Raw genomic sequence first — 18636 nt, 5'->3', positions numbered from 1 at the left:
GGTAGGTAGTATTGAGAATTGTTAGGTAAATAAAAGCTAGATAAGGGAAGACTCAAACACTATTTTTTAAACTTTCAACACCTATGGCCTGTTTTGATACACTGAATTTTTGTATATACTGTTACCAACCCCAAGATTCTGGTGCATTCCCCTCATTTCAGCAGGATCTATATTTTCTTTTCACTCCCTGCCAAGACTGTCAAACAAGCCTATTGTCTCCATATCTGCTCCAGCAAGACATTTATTTTTATTTACTATAATTTATACTACAAAATAATATATATGTTATTTTCAAGTATATAATTATACCTTAGCCTCCCATCTGTAAATTTCTGACATGCACTGAGATTGAAAATTATTAGTGCACAACTTGACAATTGATCAACAAATACTATAGAAAGGTGACCAATATAAGTAGGTAGAATAAAGATATTTTTTAAAAAGTTAAAACAGATAATAGCATATTAAAGAATTCTGTAGGCTACAGGCCAGGATAAAAACATCACTCGATAGAAAGGTCTATTAGCTGGCAAATAATCTTCTAAATTTTCCTGAAAGTAATTTTATTTTAGACAGTATATCTAGAATGTCACAGAGAATAAAAAGATATCTTTTTCATAGTTATTACCTGTTGAAAATCATTCAAAGTCTTTCTCTCATCCATATTCTACAACATACTGCAATATTAAAAGATGAATGGCCCCAGGCCCTCTATTAGGGTATAAACATATGAATGTAACACAGACATTCCTAACTACTGTTGCTTACGATTAACAACAACAAAAAATTTTCCTTTTTTCTTTTTTCTTCTTAACATGCTAACAATCCATGTATCTTTGACTAAAGGTCTTAGCCCAGGAATAAGAGATGCCTGTTTTCACTCAGTTACAACTTCTAGGAGTTGCATTTAGGATGTCCCAAAGTTTGCTTTATTAAACTGTGTTTTTCTGGAAGCTGCTGAGTAGAGGAGCCATCAGGAGATCTGCATTCGGGGACCGGTAACTGCTTAGGGGAAAGTGTTTTAAGGGGATGGCGGAGAGGAAGCAGTTTCAAAAACAGGTGGACAGAGAATGCCAGATTACAGTAGACCAAAAAATTTATGAGAAGGAAATGGGTGACATAGTGAAGGCAGATTCCTGCTTCTGTGAAAGAGTTCTGTTCTTAGGGGGGATACATGGTAGTATCTGATGAGAAGGGGGCAGGGTAGCAGAAAGATTTTAGAGGATGGCAGGGAGGGGACTCAGCATGTCTGTGGCGTAGGGGGAAGAAGCCCATGGAAAGGGAGACTGAAGGTACAGGCGACAAGGAGAGCGCGTGGGAAACAAATCCTGACAAAGGAGGAGTGAGAAGAGGGTCTAGAGTACAGATTCTCTGAGTCCTACCATAGGCACTGGTTAAATACATGTGCTATAGCCATACCAAGGAATACAATGGTATCATGAGATGAAAACATCTTTACAGTACATCTTCAGATAAAGAAAACAGAAAACAGTATAGGATTTAAACTTTGCTCTCGCTTTGTAATATATATGCATAGAAAAAATTTGGAAGTATGTTCACCGACATGTTAATATTGCTCATAGATATCAGAATTATAGACCTTTTTTTCTTTTGTCATTTTGAACAAGTCCATCATTAATTTCTCCTTATAAATTATAAACACACACACATTATATTTGTAAAACTTGTCTAGCAAAAGAACAAAGGAAACTTTGCTTTAAGACAGCGTAACTCAGCCTAGGCTTGGGAGGGGGATACCTTTTCTTTACCAAGTCCATTTTGTCTCACCCTTTAGATAAAATTATAGTGTTATTTTAAGGGGGAAGAAGTGATGGGGTCCTTTTAAGATAGAGGAGAAGGAAACTGAAGGAGTTCTTAACTGATGACATGTCTTTGCTCTATATATTTAGATGTCAGGACATTAGAGGGAAAAATCTAGAATGAATGTGGAGACTTAAGTAAAGCAGTAAAGGGTTGGAATTGCAGCTGTGAGGCAAGAGAGACATGTTGGGATCGGTAGGGGTCTGGTGAGCAGCACTGAGGTGGGACATCGTCAGCGTCATTATGAGATTTTCTCCCACAGAGTTTAGTAATCTTGAACAGCAAAAAGGGAAGGTTTGATTGCCTTAGGGCTGAGGTTTGAAAAGCAAATGTGGTTGACTCTCAAAGGAATGAATATATAAATCACAAAGGATAGGAAAGGAAGAGAAGCAAGGAGGATGCTCAGAGACTGGATGGATAGACTGAGGTCATAGCAAGGTCAAATGATGGATTTATGGGGAACTGGGAACAGAAGAGAGGGTGGCAAGCTGTGGACACGATGGGATTTTAGGGTTCAAGATTTCAGAGACGGAGCAACACTCATTGATAGTCATGGGAGTGCATAAATGTCAAATCATGTGAATGTATTAAAGTGATGGGCAAGTCACAGTTGTAGCCGACACTGAAGTTTCCTTGGAAGAAAGAAAGAGACAAAATAGACAAAAGAAAAAAAAAGGGCCAAAATTGTTGGGTGAGAGTGAGGAAAGACCCAGGGTAAAGATGAGAAAAGGACTAGGATGTGAGGCAGCGTGGCAGTTGAAAGGGTTCCAAGCAGAGGAGCAAGATGTGCCAACCCCCCATAACATCTCCTTGAGGGTGTACGTCAAAGTGTTCTGAATACCAGACCTAGGAGTATAGGTTCCTGGAGAAACTAGGTTTTCTTCATAAGGCATGACATGATAAATGTGGCATTTTACTACAATTAATTCAAAGACTTTGTATAGGATGAATTAAGAATAGGCTTGATGGATTGAGTCAGAAAGCAAGGAGGGTAATTTGGGATCCAATATAGTGTTTGAGCTGTGAGTTCTTAAGATCTGATTTAGGACATTGTCAATGACACTCCAACTGCAAAACGTTTAAGGAACATCCATCTTGTACCCTGCCATAGTATTTAACTGAATGCCACTAGAAGCTAATATATACTTCTCAACAGCTACCTCCATAGTCTCTTAACGTCTTGATCATTTTTTCAATGTAAGCTGTTAACAATGGAGTCCCTCTCTTGCATGCCCATTAAGCCTTCTATTTCCAATGACATCTCTTCTTGTGTTTTCTGAAAACTTCCTGGCATATGAAGGATTAAAGCATATATCTGTTTAGGACAGTTTATATATAGAAAATAAGAAAGAAATGGGGAAGCATATGAAATACTCAGTTACCACATCAAGGAATCTGATAGCCATCCTTGACTCCTACCTGCCTACCAGTCCCCGCATTTTCTTAAACATCATGACTTGTCAATTCTCTCTTTGAAAGATCCCTCAAATCCATCCAGCTCCTCTCAATTTCAATTATCACTGCCCGGCTTAGAACTTCATTAGTTCTCCTCATTGATCCTGTGGCTTCCGGGCCTGTGTCACTTCACTCTATCCTTCTCATGGCAGAATGTGATCAAAATAACGGATATCAAACTCAAATGACAATGAAGGCAGACAAGACATATAGGATGGTAAAATGGACCCAGGGGAGGTAAAACAACACAGCAAGAGTGTGGTTAAGTGGCAACTGGTCTTCGTGTTGGGAATAAAATAGGGAAGAGGGGGGATCGAGCATATATCTCATCTAAAGGGAAGAGGTACTATTCAGCTCTTATGGATGGTGGGCACTCTAGAATGCGGGCCTAATGTTGGGAGACTGTTTTTCTCCGCTGAGGGAAGCTAGGAATCAAATTTTCTTAAGTAAAATACCAATTTTAGATGTTAGAAAATTATTAAATTGAAATATATATATGTTCTTAGTCAACTATGCTCCCTGAAACTGGCAGTATGAGAGGCACATTCCATGACTGCAACATCGTGCAACATCGTGAAGACCAAAGAAAATATGTCCCCAAGCCAGAGATATGATCTAAGCATCAGTATTTTGTAACTTGCTCACTATTTGACTAAGTTGTATTTTCTTCTGTGTAGCTTTATATGCCCCTTGGTAGCATGTAAAGAAAAAATGCCTGACCCAGAGGAGATCCTCACTTTCTCCTTCATTTTCTTCTCTATATTATTTTGTGCTTGGTTCACAACTTTACTATTACACGCAGCACATTGTATTGTATTGTTTACTTGCTTATCTTCCCTATTCTATTGTGAGCATCAGTCCAAAGCATCAAAACTGAGTTATACATTTTCTGTGCCCGAATCATGTAGTACCTATGCATGAAAAGAACTGAATGCATTCTTGCATGAACTAAATTGAAGGGCTTCTTCTGCCTGAAATACTTCTTCTCTTGTTGAATTCCTGATCAGACACCAAAATTTACCTCAAATGCTATCTGCAATGTTTTCTCCAACTGCTCAGGCATACATGATTGCCCTTCCTTCTGTGATTCCACACAATTTCATTCATAATGTGATTAAGACCACAAAGTTATTTGTATATGTGTCCCTCTTCCTCTAGATTCTTAGCATCTGGAGGACAGGGGATACACTATATTTGCCATCCAATTCCTGGTAAGAGCAAATGTTCAGTAAATGTTTGCTGAGTTAAAATAAACTGAAGGTACTATATATAAAATAGATAACCAACAAGGACCTACTGTATAGCACAGAGAACTATACTAAATATCTTGTAATAACCTATAATGGAAGAGAATGTAAAAAAAGAATATATATATATATATATATATATATGTAACTGAATCACTTTGCTGTACACCTGAAACAACATTGTAAATCAACATTGTAAATCATTGAAAACAACATTGTAATCAACAACATTGTATTTCAATAAAAATTTTTTAAAAACCCTGAAGAATACTCTAAATAATTTGTATGAATGAGCTAATAAGGAAAGGTCAGGTGAAGGGGTTAAAGGGGGGTTACTTGATTTTAATATAAGAGGGCTAAAGGTTAAATCACCTAATTAATTCTATCTTTATGTATTTGAGTACCTACTATGTGCTCAACATTGTATCAAATTCTGTGAACAAAAGAAAAGAAAAGACGTCGTTCTATTTCTGAAGGAGCTTAAATCTAGTTGGGGAGGTGTGCTATATACATGGGAACAGGGTGGGGGGTGGCACGACAGTTCAAATTTATCTTTGGCTCTTCCTCTCCCTAGGCCTTCTCCTCCATCATTTGCTAAGTTTTGTTCATTCTATCTATTGAGTACCTCTTGTTTTCATCCTCTGATTTCTATTCCCACTTCCTCTAGCCTAGCTAATTTCCTCATTTCCTATTGCCCAGGATACTGCAAAATCCCAGTGTCTGGGAATGGTCACTTTATACACCATTTCTTTTGATTCACTGTATTTCAAAAGTATAATTTTTCCCAATTTCTCTCATATCAACAATTTAGATCTTCTTCTGTATTCTATCCCAAATCTTTGAAAACCACCAACCTTTGAACAAAACAATCTTTTCACTCTCTACTGAACCATGAGGAGTTTTTAAAAAGGCTGATTCCTAGAGTTTCTTTTTTTTTTCTTTTTCTGGCAGTGTACACTTGTTCTTTCTTTTTACTACTCCTTGGCAGTACCCTAGGTGCTTATTTGTTACAACCTACAACTAAAAACTTATGTCCCTTAAAAGTAACTTTCCTTTGAAGTGGTAACTTGGGAATAACTAACTGTGGCTCTGATTTAACAAGCCTTCAACCCATACCCCTATCTCTATCAATCTTGACTAGGCCAAGAGGGATGGAGATGGGCACTTGCTATAACCTATCAGGCACCACTCTCTTGGAACGGATTAAGAAACCGAGCTCCAGAGTCATTCCTGCTGTGTTCAGATCCTAGCTCTACCACTTCTTGGCTTGTGATCCTCAACAGTTCTTTTCAGTTCTCTGAAGTATAGCTTCCTCATCTGAAAAAAAGGAATAATAACAGCTTTTGTGTTGGTTATAAACTAGCAGTGCTCAAAATGTCTTCCAGATCAAAAGTGTTTTCATAATAACAAGATATTATTTGTCTTTCCTACCATGTTTACCTTTGCACTGATGGTGCAAAAGCAATGGTGGGTAAAACTGTTGGTGCCTTAGAATAAAACAAGGCAGCGGTACCAAAGTGGACTGGTAATCATTGGATTCTTTACTAAACATATATTCACAACAAAAACAAAGAAATGTCAGTTTTACTTAAGAATTATCTTTGATGAAGCAGTGAAGATTATTAATTTTATAAAATCATTACTTTCGAGTCCATAACATTATAGTATTGTTTGATGAAATGAGAGGTATGCCTAAAGTACTTTTGTATATTGCATATGGTTTTCCCAAGGAAAAAAAAGTGCAATCATTTGAGTTGCAAGCTAAACTAACCACATTTTCATTGATTGTCATTTTTACTTGAGAAAAAATGACTGAAATACAAACTTCAATTATTCAGTCTTGGGTATTTGGCAAAAACTTTCCGGAAAATTGATGAAGTGAGTTTGTTTTTTCAAGGAAACAGCTGATAGTATTTGTCAATTGTAAAGTTTGAGTTTTCAAGTATCCACCACCATGAGCATGACAGCTTCCCAAGACACAGAAGACTTTTCTGATGGGATGGGTCATAATACTGACAAATAGGATTTTTTGGTATTGTATAATGAAATAAGTCAACATTTGAGTGATCTCTATAATTCAGTGAACCATTATTTTCCATTTAACTAATACATGATTTTACAAGCCCACACACACATGAGTAAAAGGTCCATATAAAGCTTAAGATAGATAATTTTTTTATAACATAGTACAAAAAGTTCATTGATATGGTTTCAGATTCTACCTTGAAACTAATCTTTAAAAAACTATGATTTGTCAAGTTTTGATGTAGTATCAAAGAAGAACACCCACAGTTACCTGAAAAGATTATAGAAACATTTCACCTTTCTGCATTCATATTGGTGAAGTAACCACATTTTCCTCATTAACTTTGACTAAAACAACTTGCACAGCAGATTAAATATAGATGAAGATAAGAGAATTCAGATTTATTATATTAAGCCAGAGTTAAGAGATTTGAAAAATATAAAATAATGCCAGTCTCCTTGCTAATCTTTTTTTGCTTTGAAAAATATTGTTATTTTTAATAAAAAGTTACTTATGTTAGCATGTAATGAATTTATTATTGTTACTTATAAATTAATGAATAAATACTTTTAAGTGCTCAGTTTTAATCATTACTACAATATATACTGACAGATAAAACACATATAAACAATATAGGAGTTCTCAATAATTTTGAGTGAAAAGGGGTCCTGAGGCCAAAATGTTTAAGAAATGCAGTCATAAATAGTCTATGAGATAATTCTTACAAAGCACTTAACGTGGAGTAATCCAAAAATGGGCAGAAGACCTAGATAGACATTTCTCCAAAGAAGATATACAGATTGCCAACAAACACATGAAAGGATGCTCAACATCACTAATCATTACACAAATGCAAATCAAAACTGCAATGAGGTATCACCTCACACCAGTCAGAATGGCCATCATCAAAAAATCTACAAACATTAAATGCTGGAGAGGGTGTGGAGAAAAGGGAACACTCTTGCACTGCTGGTGGGAATGTAAATTGATACAGCCACTATGGAGAACAGTATGGAGGTTCCTTAAAAAACTACAAATAGAACTACCATACGACCCAGCAATCCCACTACCGGGCATATACCCTAAGAAAACCATAATTCAAAAAGTGTCATGTACCACAATGTTCATTGCAGCACTATTTACAATAACCAGGACATGGAATCAACCCAAGTATCCATTGACAGATGAATGGATAAAGAAGATGTGGCACATATATACAATGGAATATTACTCAGCCATAAAAAGAAACGAAATTGAGTTATTTGTAGTGAGGTGGATGCACCTAGACTCTGTCATACAGAGTGAAGTAAGTCAGAAAGAGAAAAACAAATACCATATGCTAACACATATATACGGAATCTATCAGAGCTTTTTGAGAATCAAGACCATGTTTAATCAACTCTTCTTTCATGATCCTGTCTCACAGTGTGCTAAACACGTCTCTTCTTAGCTTTTGGATACTGTCTAACCTTTGCTCAGCCCACAAAAGCCCTTCATATTCTGTCCCATCCCATCTCCCTCCATTCCTCCTCTCCACTCCTACTTATAGTCTCTTGAATACAATCATGACATTTCCATTTCCATGCCAACTCCCCCCGCTCCCATTTATCTAAACTCAGCTCAAGCATCATCTGTCCTGCGAATCTTATGTGACTCACTAGTTGGGCTTAAATAGGCTTTCTTTTGTGCTCCCAGTGTACACTGATCTTGCTTCTGCTGCCAACAGTTATCAGATTACATTATAAAAGTTGTATTCATAGGGAAGAAACCGTGTTAATTTTACTTTTGGGCACATCATAAATCTGTAATAAGTATCTGTTGAATAAATGAATGAATGAGAACTTTACTTTTATTGATTATTACTATGTTAAGCACTTTATGGGCTTTATCTTAGTTATTCCTTAATATAGTATATTTAAATATCTGTTTCTTTCTATTTATTTTTGCTTCTACCAGTTACCAAAAACTAAGCAGTTTACCTTTTGAAGAAGAAAAAAAAAAGAAACTCGTTCAGTCTCCTGCTGTATCAAGAGGTACAATAGAATAATAGTTTGCCCAATAGAAGCCTGAAGGAACTAATTCACCTCTACGGTTTCCCCTTAATTCCCTAATCACAGGCAGAATCCAATCAGACTTTAAAAGAAAATGAGGCTTGAAATCTACTTTATATTCCTCTTAGAGTCTTCTCTCATCTACTGGAGTGAAATTCTGCCTATATCATTTTTCTTTAAAGAGCACATATTTGACAAAGGATTTAAGAATACAATATAAAGCATTTAATTCTCAGCATCAACTCTAGACTATTTCTCCATCTGAAGGTAAAGTAAATAAACTAAATTGGAGTGCAACAGAGAGGTATATATTTCTTTTAGAAGGTACTTAAGTAGAATATAAAAAATCTCTTTGGTTCTGTACTTAGCCTTTTAGAAGTAGAAGCAGAAATATGGGGTATTTACTTTCTTCTATTTTTCAATGGAAATAAATTTTATTTTTATGATTCAGGTAACAAAAAGATATTTTCTGTTTACTTCTGTGATTCCCTAAAATATCTTTCAGACACTGAAGTCCAAGGGTAAGTAGAGCTGACAAAAAAGCGTTGGTCTATCATTGTACTTTAGGCAGGTTAATAATTCTCCTTGAGGCATAAACACGAATTGCCACATTCTGCCACTTTCAATCTTTTGGGAATACACTTCAAAAGCACAATGTGTTTATAAAGTCCTCTAATATCTGCCACATCACAATAAATGATGAACCAGCTTCCAGAATATTGGCTCGGACCTCAAGCAAATTATGCAATAATGCTTCCTTGAAAGTTTTTGTGCATGCAGCTCCTTCTCTCCCAGAAGATACATCCACCAGATGGCAAAAGTGACAACCTCAGAAAAAATGAAAGCTGGTTTGAAAACAGAAGCTTCTTTAGAAGGTCAGGGCACAAATCTCTGGTAGCAAAGCATGGCACAGCATTTTAGAGACAAAACCTTACTACCCAAATATGGCCATTTCACAGCACTTAATGTTGGGTGGGTAGTATGTCTGTGAAAGGGTCTATTGCTCTCTCATCCTAGGATGAGGCCAAAGATTTTAACTACATGGCAAAGTAGGGGCCGATAAGACTATGCAGATGAGGGTTTTAGGATGCTACCACCAAATTCACATGAGTATATATGAATTCATATGCGTGTACATAAATTTCACTTATACATCATATAAACACATAAATATGCTCATATATGCATAAATATGTATTATATACCTACACATGCAAACACATAGACACAAACCACAATGAAATACAATTTCATGAATTTATATTTATACATATCCCACTGAAAGGCCACTTTGAGACATCTTAGAAGTCTTCCCCTAAAAGCACTAGCAGAATTTCTTGCACAGGTGAAAGAATTCCCATAACTACTTCTCATGGCAGGCCTGAAGAGTGAACAGCTCCCATTTTTTAAGCCAGATTGTACAGGATAGCATTTGGATGAAGAAGAGATTCCCAATCGCAGGCTAGAACAGTCATTCATTCTTCCATTTGTTCAATCACTTATTCATTTAAAAATACTGAACTTGTACTATAAATCAGGATTGTATTTGTTTAGCTGATAGTCATATCTAGATTAAATCAGGAGATATTAAAAAAGTTAAGCAGAAAAACGTCTTTTTTTAAAACAAATGTGCCCCATTTTTACCTAGCTCTTAAAAGCACATATATCAAGTTTATAAAACAGAGCAAACCTCTAAGCATTTTACTTCTTAAGATGCTCAGGAACAGTACACGAATCTTTCTGTATTTTGCTTAAAACATCTTATTAGGTTACCTATTAACAAGGCCTTACTTAGAACCTAAAGGACCATTTCTTGAAAAGTGTGGGTGTGTTTATGAATAAATCCAAGTGCAATGAAAGAAAAGAGAATGAATCTGGTATCAAATGCATCCTACTGACTTTGTACTGGAACATTTGTTTCCTTTTGTGAGTAGTACAGAGGCAGCAAAATTTCTACTAACTGCTATGTTTTTTTTTTTTTTTTGGCTGGGAGGAGAGGAGTAGGAAGGCAACTGGCTTGATGCCTGAACTTGCTTTTGTCCTTAGAAAATTTCAATTCATCTAAAGACAAAAGCAAGAATTGTCCAGGCTTTGGGTAAGGTGCGTTCGTTTTTACTCCTTGAAAAAGTAACTAATTCTCAAATGTGCCTAACGTCTACAGGCTTATTTAATATTCTGTCTTCTGTTTGTAAACTATGAAACCTTACCCACTGGCCAGGAATTTCACTATGTTAAAGATTTCACACGTCAGTATGCAACTTGAAAATGGGTAAACAGTATCCCCAGATGATGAAATAGAGTGAGCACTTCAATCACTCAAGAAAGCTGCTAATTTTGGATACCCCATTCATTTCTCTTAACCCTAAGGAAAAGACAGAAATTATTTGATTATGTGACTGGTGATATACAGATAATAATTTAACATCTATTCTTTTAAAACTGTTCCTCATTGTGGCTCTGAGAAAGGTTTGTATCAGTATCTCTACATCAAAGATAAGGAAAAAAAAGGCCCAGTTAAATTAAGTGGTGGTCTGGACAGATTCACATGACAGGTCTTCAATAGAAGAGGGTAAGGATGCTGTATGATAGACACTGAGCCTTAAACTGCTTGGGCTGCAAAGATAAAATATGCTTCTTTCATTAAAAATTAATCTAAGAATTTAGACTGAGTGGCTTGCAGTAGCTCAGCAGTTTGTACCCACTCAGCAAATTTTTATTGTGCCCAGTCATCAAAATAGAACTAAAAGCATAAGAAGGAAGCTAAGATAGTCATTTATGGAGGTGCCAATGTAAAATTTCTGAGCTGTGTTTAAAAGCATAGTAAATATATAACCTTGTATTAGTATGTAGTGCCTAGTCTTCCAAATAACTACACTCCCACATTTGGTCACTGTGTGTTGGTGCAGGTGGTTGGCTGGGAAATGTGTATCTATAAATGCACAGCAGAACAATGAATTCCAAGTCACAAACATTCCTCTAGTTTCTTATGTCTTTCTTCTACTCCATACAAACTCTTGTTAATTAATTCATTCGTTTATCCATTTATTCACTCATTTATTTATTTATTGAACATCTACTCTTTGCTTGGTAATGAGTGACATGCTGGATGTACAGGGTGAACTAAAAAGGCACAGTCCTAACTTCACGGATCCCTCATTAACCGAAAAAGTTTTATGAATGAACAGGATTCACAGTTATAATTGTATGCAAGTTACTTAATCTCTCTGAGTCTCAGTTTCCTCCTCTGTAAAATGGGGTTAATAATATCTTCCTTGCTGGGCTTTTGTGTTCCTGTGTTGTTCACAGCTGCGTATCCCTGATTACTTGGCATATAGTGGGAACTATACGTTCATGACAGAGTCAAGGAATGCATCAAACAGTGAATATATAGATCAGTTAAACAGCGGGTGTACATTAAATGGTAGCTAATATTTATGAATAATATTGTTTCTCCTTCTTCTTTGTAGCCACTGTTGTAGAAGATAACAGCAGTAACTGTGACAATTTATATTTGTCTAGCTGCTCATTTTTTGCCCCTTGCTTAATTTTAAGATAATTTGTACAAATTTCCATGTTATATCTTTAAATAATGTTGTGACATAGTCAGCTCAGGGCTTGTTAGCCCCATTTTCCCACTGAAGATGTAGACACTCAGAGAGATTGACTTATTCAAAATAAAACAGCCAGTCAGTGGTAAATATAATTGTTGAATCCAAAGAATTGGATTGAATTGAATCCAGAGAATCCAGATTTTCTCACTGGGAATTCAGGGCACGCAGAACATCTCAGGAGAGGATATTGCAATATCCCAAAAAGCTGGAGACTCATAAATCATAAAGACTCATAAAGAGACTCATAAATCATAAAGACTCATAAAGACCAGGGATGCCTCTCCTCACTGCAATTTTTTGTTCTTAATTTTGTCCCTGGGGTCACGTGGCCTATGAGCTCACAACTCTAAATCCACTGCATACGAGAGGCTTAACTTTGAACTTTCATCATACTAGGGCAAATAAGAAAAGGTGTCAATGCCGTATTTTGGGAGATGTTAACTCATTTAAAGCATGTATTAAGGGCTTAAAAAGCATCTATGAACATAAATAAACTACTGTTCTTTTCACCAAAGCAGTTCTTAGATGTACTGCTTAAAATGAGGCGGCATTAACCCTAAATTTAATTAAGCATATCTCATAATCTTGTGGGAGAGACAGAGACCAAACACCCAGCACCATGTGCACACTCACATGTTACTTAGTAAGAAGGGGAAAATTATTTATTTATTTTACCTAAGGAGAGAGAAAGAATTATGGTTCTAAAGTGTAGGCACTTTTTAAAAGCTATATCATCTAAGACTGGTCTAGAGAGACGACATAAAATAGAATCTCCATGTTCTCTGATAAAACGAATCTGCCTGTGAGTTGTTATTTCTACCTGACAATGGAAAAGAGCAGCCTAGGGAAAGTCCTCAATGGTGTTATCTCCAAGAAGGTTCCCCTTAACTCCCAGGTTATAAGATCACCTCCACTGTGAGTCTACAGAACCTCATTCTTCAAGTTCTATCATATAAATTAAGGGAAGAAATTATTTGTTGAATGTGTTTACCTCATTATGCTCTCTAGTAGGGTGGGAAATAATTTATATTCATCTATAGATTTTTATTGTGGAACAAAGGTTTCTGCTCATGGTAGGTGCTTAACAAATATTTAGTGACAGATCTCTCTGCTGTCATCTTATCCCTAGCTTTACCATAAACCTGATAGTAGCAGCCCCAAGCAATATGTACTGAAGACATTTAAGTCTTTCATGACCAAGGAACTCTGATTATCTAGCCTACCACGGACATCCTATTTTGAAAGATTTAATGTGTCAAACAAACTTAACTGATTGTGTCTAGAGATGGTACCTGAATACTGCCAACATGTTTTTGTTGTTCCTCCTAGGACATCTTATTTATTGAGAAATAATTTTTTTCACTTTAATTAATGAAATATGTATATAATTGCCAGTCGCAGCTCCTGGTTAGCCTAAGATAACCAGCGTGACGACAATGGGTTGGCAGAACTAGAGGCAAAAGCAAAGGCCATTGATGTTTCAGTTAGTTGTTGTGTGTGGTCTTATCTCCAATACAATTTCAATTTCTGTTAGGCTTTTAGAAATACGTATATTTCTAAATACACACCTACACACACACATATATACACACACATACATAGGCATACATACACATATACATGTACTTGCAGTGTATATGTGTGTATATATATATATTATTATGTATGCTTGAGGACAGTATCGTAAAAGAATAATATACCATAAGCAAGTAGAATTTATTCAAAGAATATAAAGTTATGTCAATATTAATATATTTCATCATATCAACTACATGACCATCTTAGAAGATCATATAAACATTTAATAAAATTCAGCAGCCATTCCTAATCTAAAAAAACCCACATTTCATAAACATTGTACATAATACCTTTCTGAGTCTGGAACTAACACAGACCGTAACTCCATCATTACAATTATTTACAATTATTCAAAATATTCTAGCAAACACAATAAGGCAAAACAAATAAGCGGTATAGCTATCATTGAGGAAACAATATAATCTGTGGATAATATATCTTTGAGTCTGGAAACAGAAGCAACTGAACTAAAAAAAAAAAAAAGGAACCAATGACAGAGCTGAGTAAATTCACCGGTTACAAAATATATTTTAAAAGCTTTCCTGTATACTAATTGTAACCACTTGTAAAGCACCATCCACAACATGAGCCTAAAGATATGCAGAATTCACATGAAAATAAAAAGCTATAAAATTTACTAAGACACTAGTACATATGATCATTCAATAAATATTTATTGACTACCTGTCATGCGCAAGGCATTGTACTAAATTCTGGGAATGTAATGATAAAATAGAGCTGGTCCCTCCACGCATATCTTTCAGTGGTAGAAATCAGGGGCAGATATTAGGCAACTAATTATATTGTAAATTATTTGATTTATGATGGCTCTAGGTGCTACAAAGGAGAAGAGAGCATATGGGAAAATACAGCAAGAAGACCTGCCCAGCTCTGGGTAGTTAAGGAAGGTTTCTTTGAGTAAATGGTATTTGAATTAGCAGAAATCAACTAAATTAATTGAGTGCAAGGGAGAGCATTCTGAGGAGAGAAAACAGTGTGTGTGAGGTCTTTGAGGTAGAACGAAGCATAGCATAATGGATGAAACAAAAGAATAGCCTAGTGTCTTAAGCACAGGGAGAGGAGTACACTTTGGCACTGGCTAAGATTGGAGAAGTACATAGGTGCCAGATCATGCTGGGCCTTATAAGCCATGTTAAGAATTCTGAACTCTATTCTACATGCCAGGCAATATTCTATTTTGCATGTGTTAAACCATTTAATTCTTATATCACTCTATGAGATAGGAACTATTAATGTCTCTATCTTACATGTGAGAAAAGTGAAACACAGAAAGATTAAGTAACTCAAGGGATTGCAGTGACCCTGGCTACAATGTGGAGGAGAGGTAGATAGGACAGAAAAAGAAAGTAGCAAGATTGATTGAGAGTCTACTATGCCAATGCCTAATGGAAAATGAGGTAGCTTAAACTAGTTTGCTGACAGTGAAGACACAGGAAGTGAATATATTAGAGAGATGCTAGAAGGTAAAAAGATAGGATTAGGTTATTGTTTGGAAATGGCAATGAAGCAAAGAGAAATTCCAATTGTTAGGTCTCTGGCTTATAAGACTAGATGCCCTGTGCATTAAGATAGAGAATTCTGAGAGAGGTGAGTTTGGAGAATCAGATTCTCCAAAAATATTAGATTAATTAATTAATTAATTAATCTAAAAAATATTAGATTAATTTTGACATGTTGAATTTGAGTGCCTATATGACATGGTATTGGAAGTGCAGAGTAGTCAATTAGGTAGCCAGGTCTGGAGCACAAAGGAAATGTTTGGTTTGAACGTATATATTTGCAAATTAATTACAGATAGGTGGGCTTGAAGCCATCAGAATGTGTGAGGTCATCCAAGGAGAGAGTGGAGAATAAAAAGACTCAGGACTGAGGCTGGAGCCTCCCAGTCATTAGAAGTTGGGTGGAAGAGAAACTGATAAGGTTGACTGAGAAGACTGACCAGAGAGAGACATGTAAATCAAGAGCTGCTACTATCAAGAAAGACAAAAGACATCATCTCAAGATAAGGGAGTGATCAACAGTATTAAACACCGCTGAGAGGTCAGAAAGAGACAAAAAATGCCTAAGAGAGGCATAATATTTTTAAAATATTAAACTGATATATTTTTAAAAATTTACTTTATTCAAGTATAGTTGATTTACAATGTTGTATTAATTTCTGCTGTATAGCAAATTGATTCAGTTATACCTATATATAATTCTTTTTCATATTCTTTTCCATTATGGTTTATCACAGGATATTGAAAATAGTTCCCTGTGCTATATATCAACAGATGTATTTTTTTTTTTTTTTTTGCTGTACACAGGCCTCTCACTGTTGTGGCCTCTCCCGTTGCAGAGCACAGGCTCGGGACGCGCAGGCTCAGTGGCCATGGCTCACGGGCCCAGCCGCTCCGCGGCATGTGGGATCTTCCCAGACCGGGGCACGAACCCGTGTCCCCTGCATCGGCAGGCGGACTCTCAACCACTGTGCCACCCGGGAAGCCCAACAGATGTGTTTTTAATTTTTCTTAAAGAATGCTGCCCTGGGGCTTGTTGTCCATTGAAACAATAGTCCAGGGGAAGGAAAGGCCTTGAACAAGAAGTCCTTAAAGGAAGGAAGAACTTAGGATTCAATAGAAGGGAAGATCCTACCAAACACGAAAAGGAAGTACAAAGAGTCCTCCGAAAGGGAGAAGGCAAGGGCAAAGGATCAAAAGTGTACTACCCTGATCCTTCCTCTAGGTCAAAATCCCACATGCTGGAGGTAGGAGTGAGTGCAGGCATGTTGGAAACGACTGTGTAGATTTGGGGGCAAACTTCCAGAAAAGTGGGGATTGTGTCTCACTAGCCTTTTGGTACTCTGAGGAAAAGTGCTCCTTGGAGTCTGTAATACAGTAAAAGTGGAAGTGGTTGTTTAGAGGCAGAGGGAGAATAAAGCTGAGACAGTATTTGTCATACTATATATCCAACCTCCCACTCACAGTTTCCTAGTTCTCCATGGCTTTTATATGATATGGAGGATAACCAGAAGTTCCCACGTGCTTCTTGTAGAATTTCAAAGGAAAGCAACCAGTGGACCTTCCCATAGTACTGTCATGCTGAAGAATAAGGTGACCCCTAAGCAGGCATTTCTAGATAAACAACCTATGTCAAGATCATTTAGAAGATGTAGTTATGATGCTGAGGATCTCTAGAGCCAGCAAGATCTGAGATGGGGGCAAATACACCAAGGGGATAACTGGGCTCTCACAATGTCTAAAGCATAGACCACAAGTTCTCCGGCTGTAGGCTGCAGGCAGATGCCAGCAAGATGCCCAATGGCCAGGAATGATGGAAAGAGGCACATCATTCAGCAAGGACTCAGACGACAGCCTGAGGAACCTCATGCAAACCAGCTACAAGTTCCTATCACCATGAGAGCATGTAAGATTTCTTCTATACCAAGTTTACCTATAAAAAAACTGCTTTAAATTAAAAACAAAACAAAACTGAGATACCTTTAATGGACAGATCAAGAGTTTCTTTTTGAAATAAAGAGGATGGAATCATCTGTTGAAATAAAGAATACCGTGTTTTAACTTTTCCATCTCTGAGTATCTGCAAATCCATTCGACGAACTGATGTGGAGGTCACTAGAGACATTAGCAAGAGCTGTAGTGGGACTCGGTGGTCATAGAAACAGTAGTAGGGTAATTTGAGGAATGAGAAGAAGATGAGGAAATAGAGGAGCAAGAGAAATGTGCCTGTGAAGAGCTGGTACAGTTAGGATGGTTACCTGGGGTATGGAAGAAAGGATTCCATTTATGTTGGTAAATAATTGAAGAAATTTAAATGTTAATGGGAGAGATCAAAAGAGAGAGATTGAAAATTCAAGAAAAAGAAGAAAGTTGATGGAGAATATAGAAGTACAGTAGGAAAAAAATACAGGGGCATGTCAAACCTGAAGGAGAGGATGATCTTTTTAAACGTAATACCAAAGAAAGAAAATTCTACAAGAAATACTAACAGAGTTGACCATTTGCATGCATCAGAAATCATCTGATAAAAATTTAAAAGAAAAAATATAGATGGCTTTAATATATAATAAGGTTTAAAGACCCAATAAGGTAATGTGTAAGCATATGAATTAGAAAATGGACAAGGGGCATATACTGATAATTCAGAAAAGAAAAAAGTGTAATTCAATCAGTAGGCTTATAAAACTACGTCCAACCTCACTAGTAATAAAATGCAAATTAAAACAGTAAGAAACAATCTTGCCTACCCAACTGGTATAGATAAAAATTAGACCATCTGTCTATTTCCTTTGTAATACTTGAAATATTTTAATAACTATTTTATATACTGGTCTGCTCATTTACTTTAATCTCTTACTTGCCCACTAAACTGGACATTTTGAGAAGGTAATAAAATGCCTGTCTAGATAACTTTTGTATTTTCAATTCCTTGTGCAATGTCTGGCCCATGATGGGTCCTCAATAGACACGTACTAATGAATAAATGCATGCATGAATGAACGTTGGTGAGGGAGCGAGGCCCTTGCATATTATGTTGAAGGAGCATGAAGTGGTACAACTCACTTGGAGAGAAGCTTGAAAATATCTATCAAAGGTCAGTGTTATATTTTTCAAGCTAGCAAATACATTTTTAGGAATTTATTCAAAATAAATAATATTTGTGTAATGTAGGATAAGGATGTTCATCAAAGGTTATCTATACTCTGATTATAATTTATAAATAATTTAAATGTACATTAATAAATATCCAATTAAATAAATTATGGTACATAAGTTTAATTATATACTAACTAAACAACCATTAGAATTAAGATTTTAGAATTATTT

General features: G+C 36.2%; 1 protein-coding gene across 8 annotated transcripts in view; it reads right to left on the bottom strand.

Annotated features, from left to right (window-relative positions):
* The window catches only part of DLG2 (discs large MAGUK scaffold protein 2), an 812656-nt gene that overhangs the window by 630429 nt on the left and 163591 nt on the right, over positions 1-18636 (bottom strand). The window lies entirely within an intron of this gene.

Source organism: Leucopleurus acutus, assembly GCF_964270905.1.
Source record: "Leucopleurus acutus genome assembly, chromosome: 8".
In the NCBI taxonomy this organism is placed as follows: Eukaryota; Metazoa; Chordata; class Mammalia; order Artiodactyla; family Delphinidae; genus Leucopleurus; species Leucopleurus acutus.
This window is presented reverse-complemented; position numbering and strand designations above follow the sequence as displayed.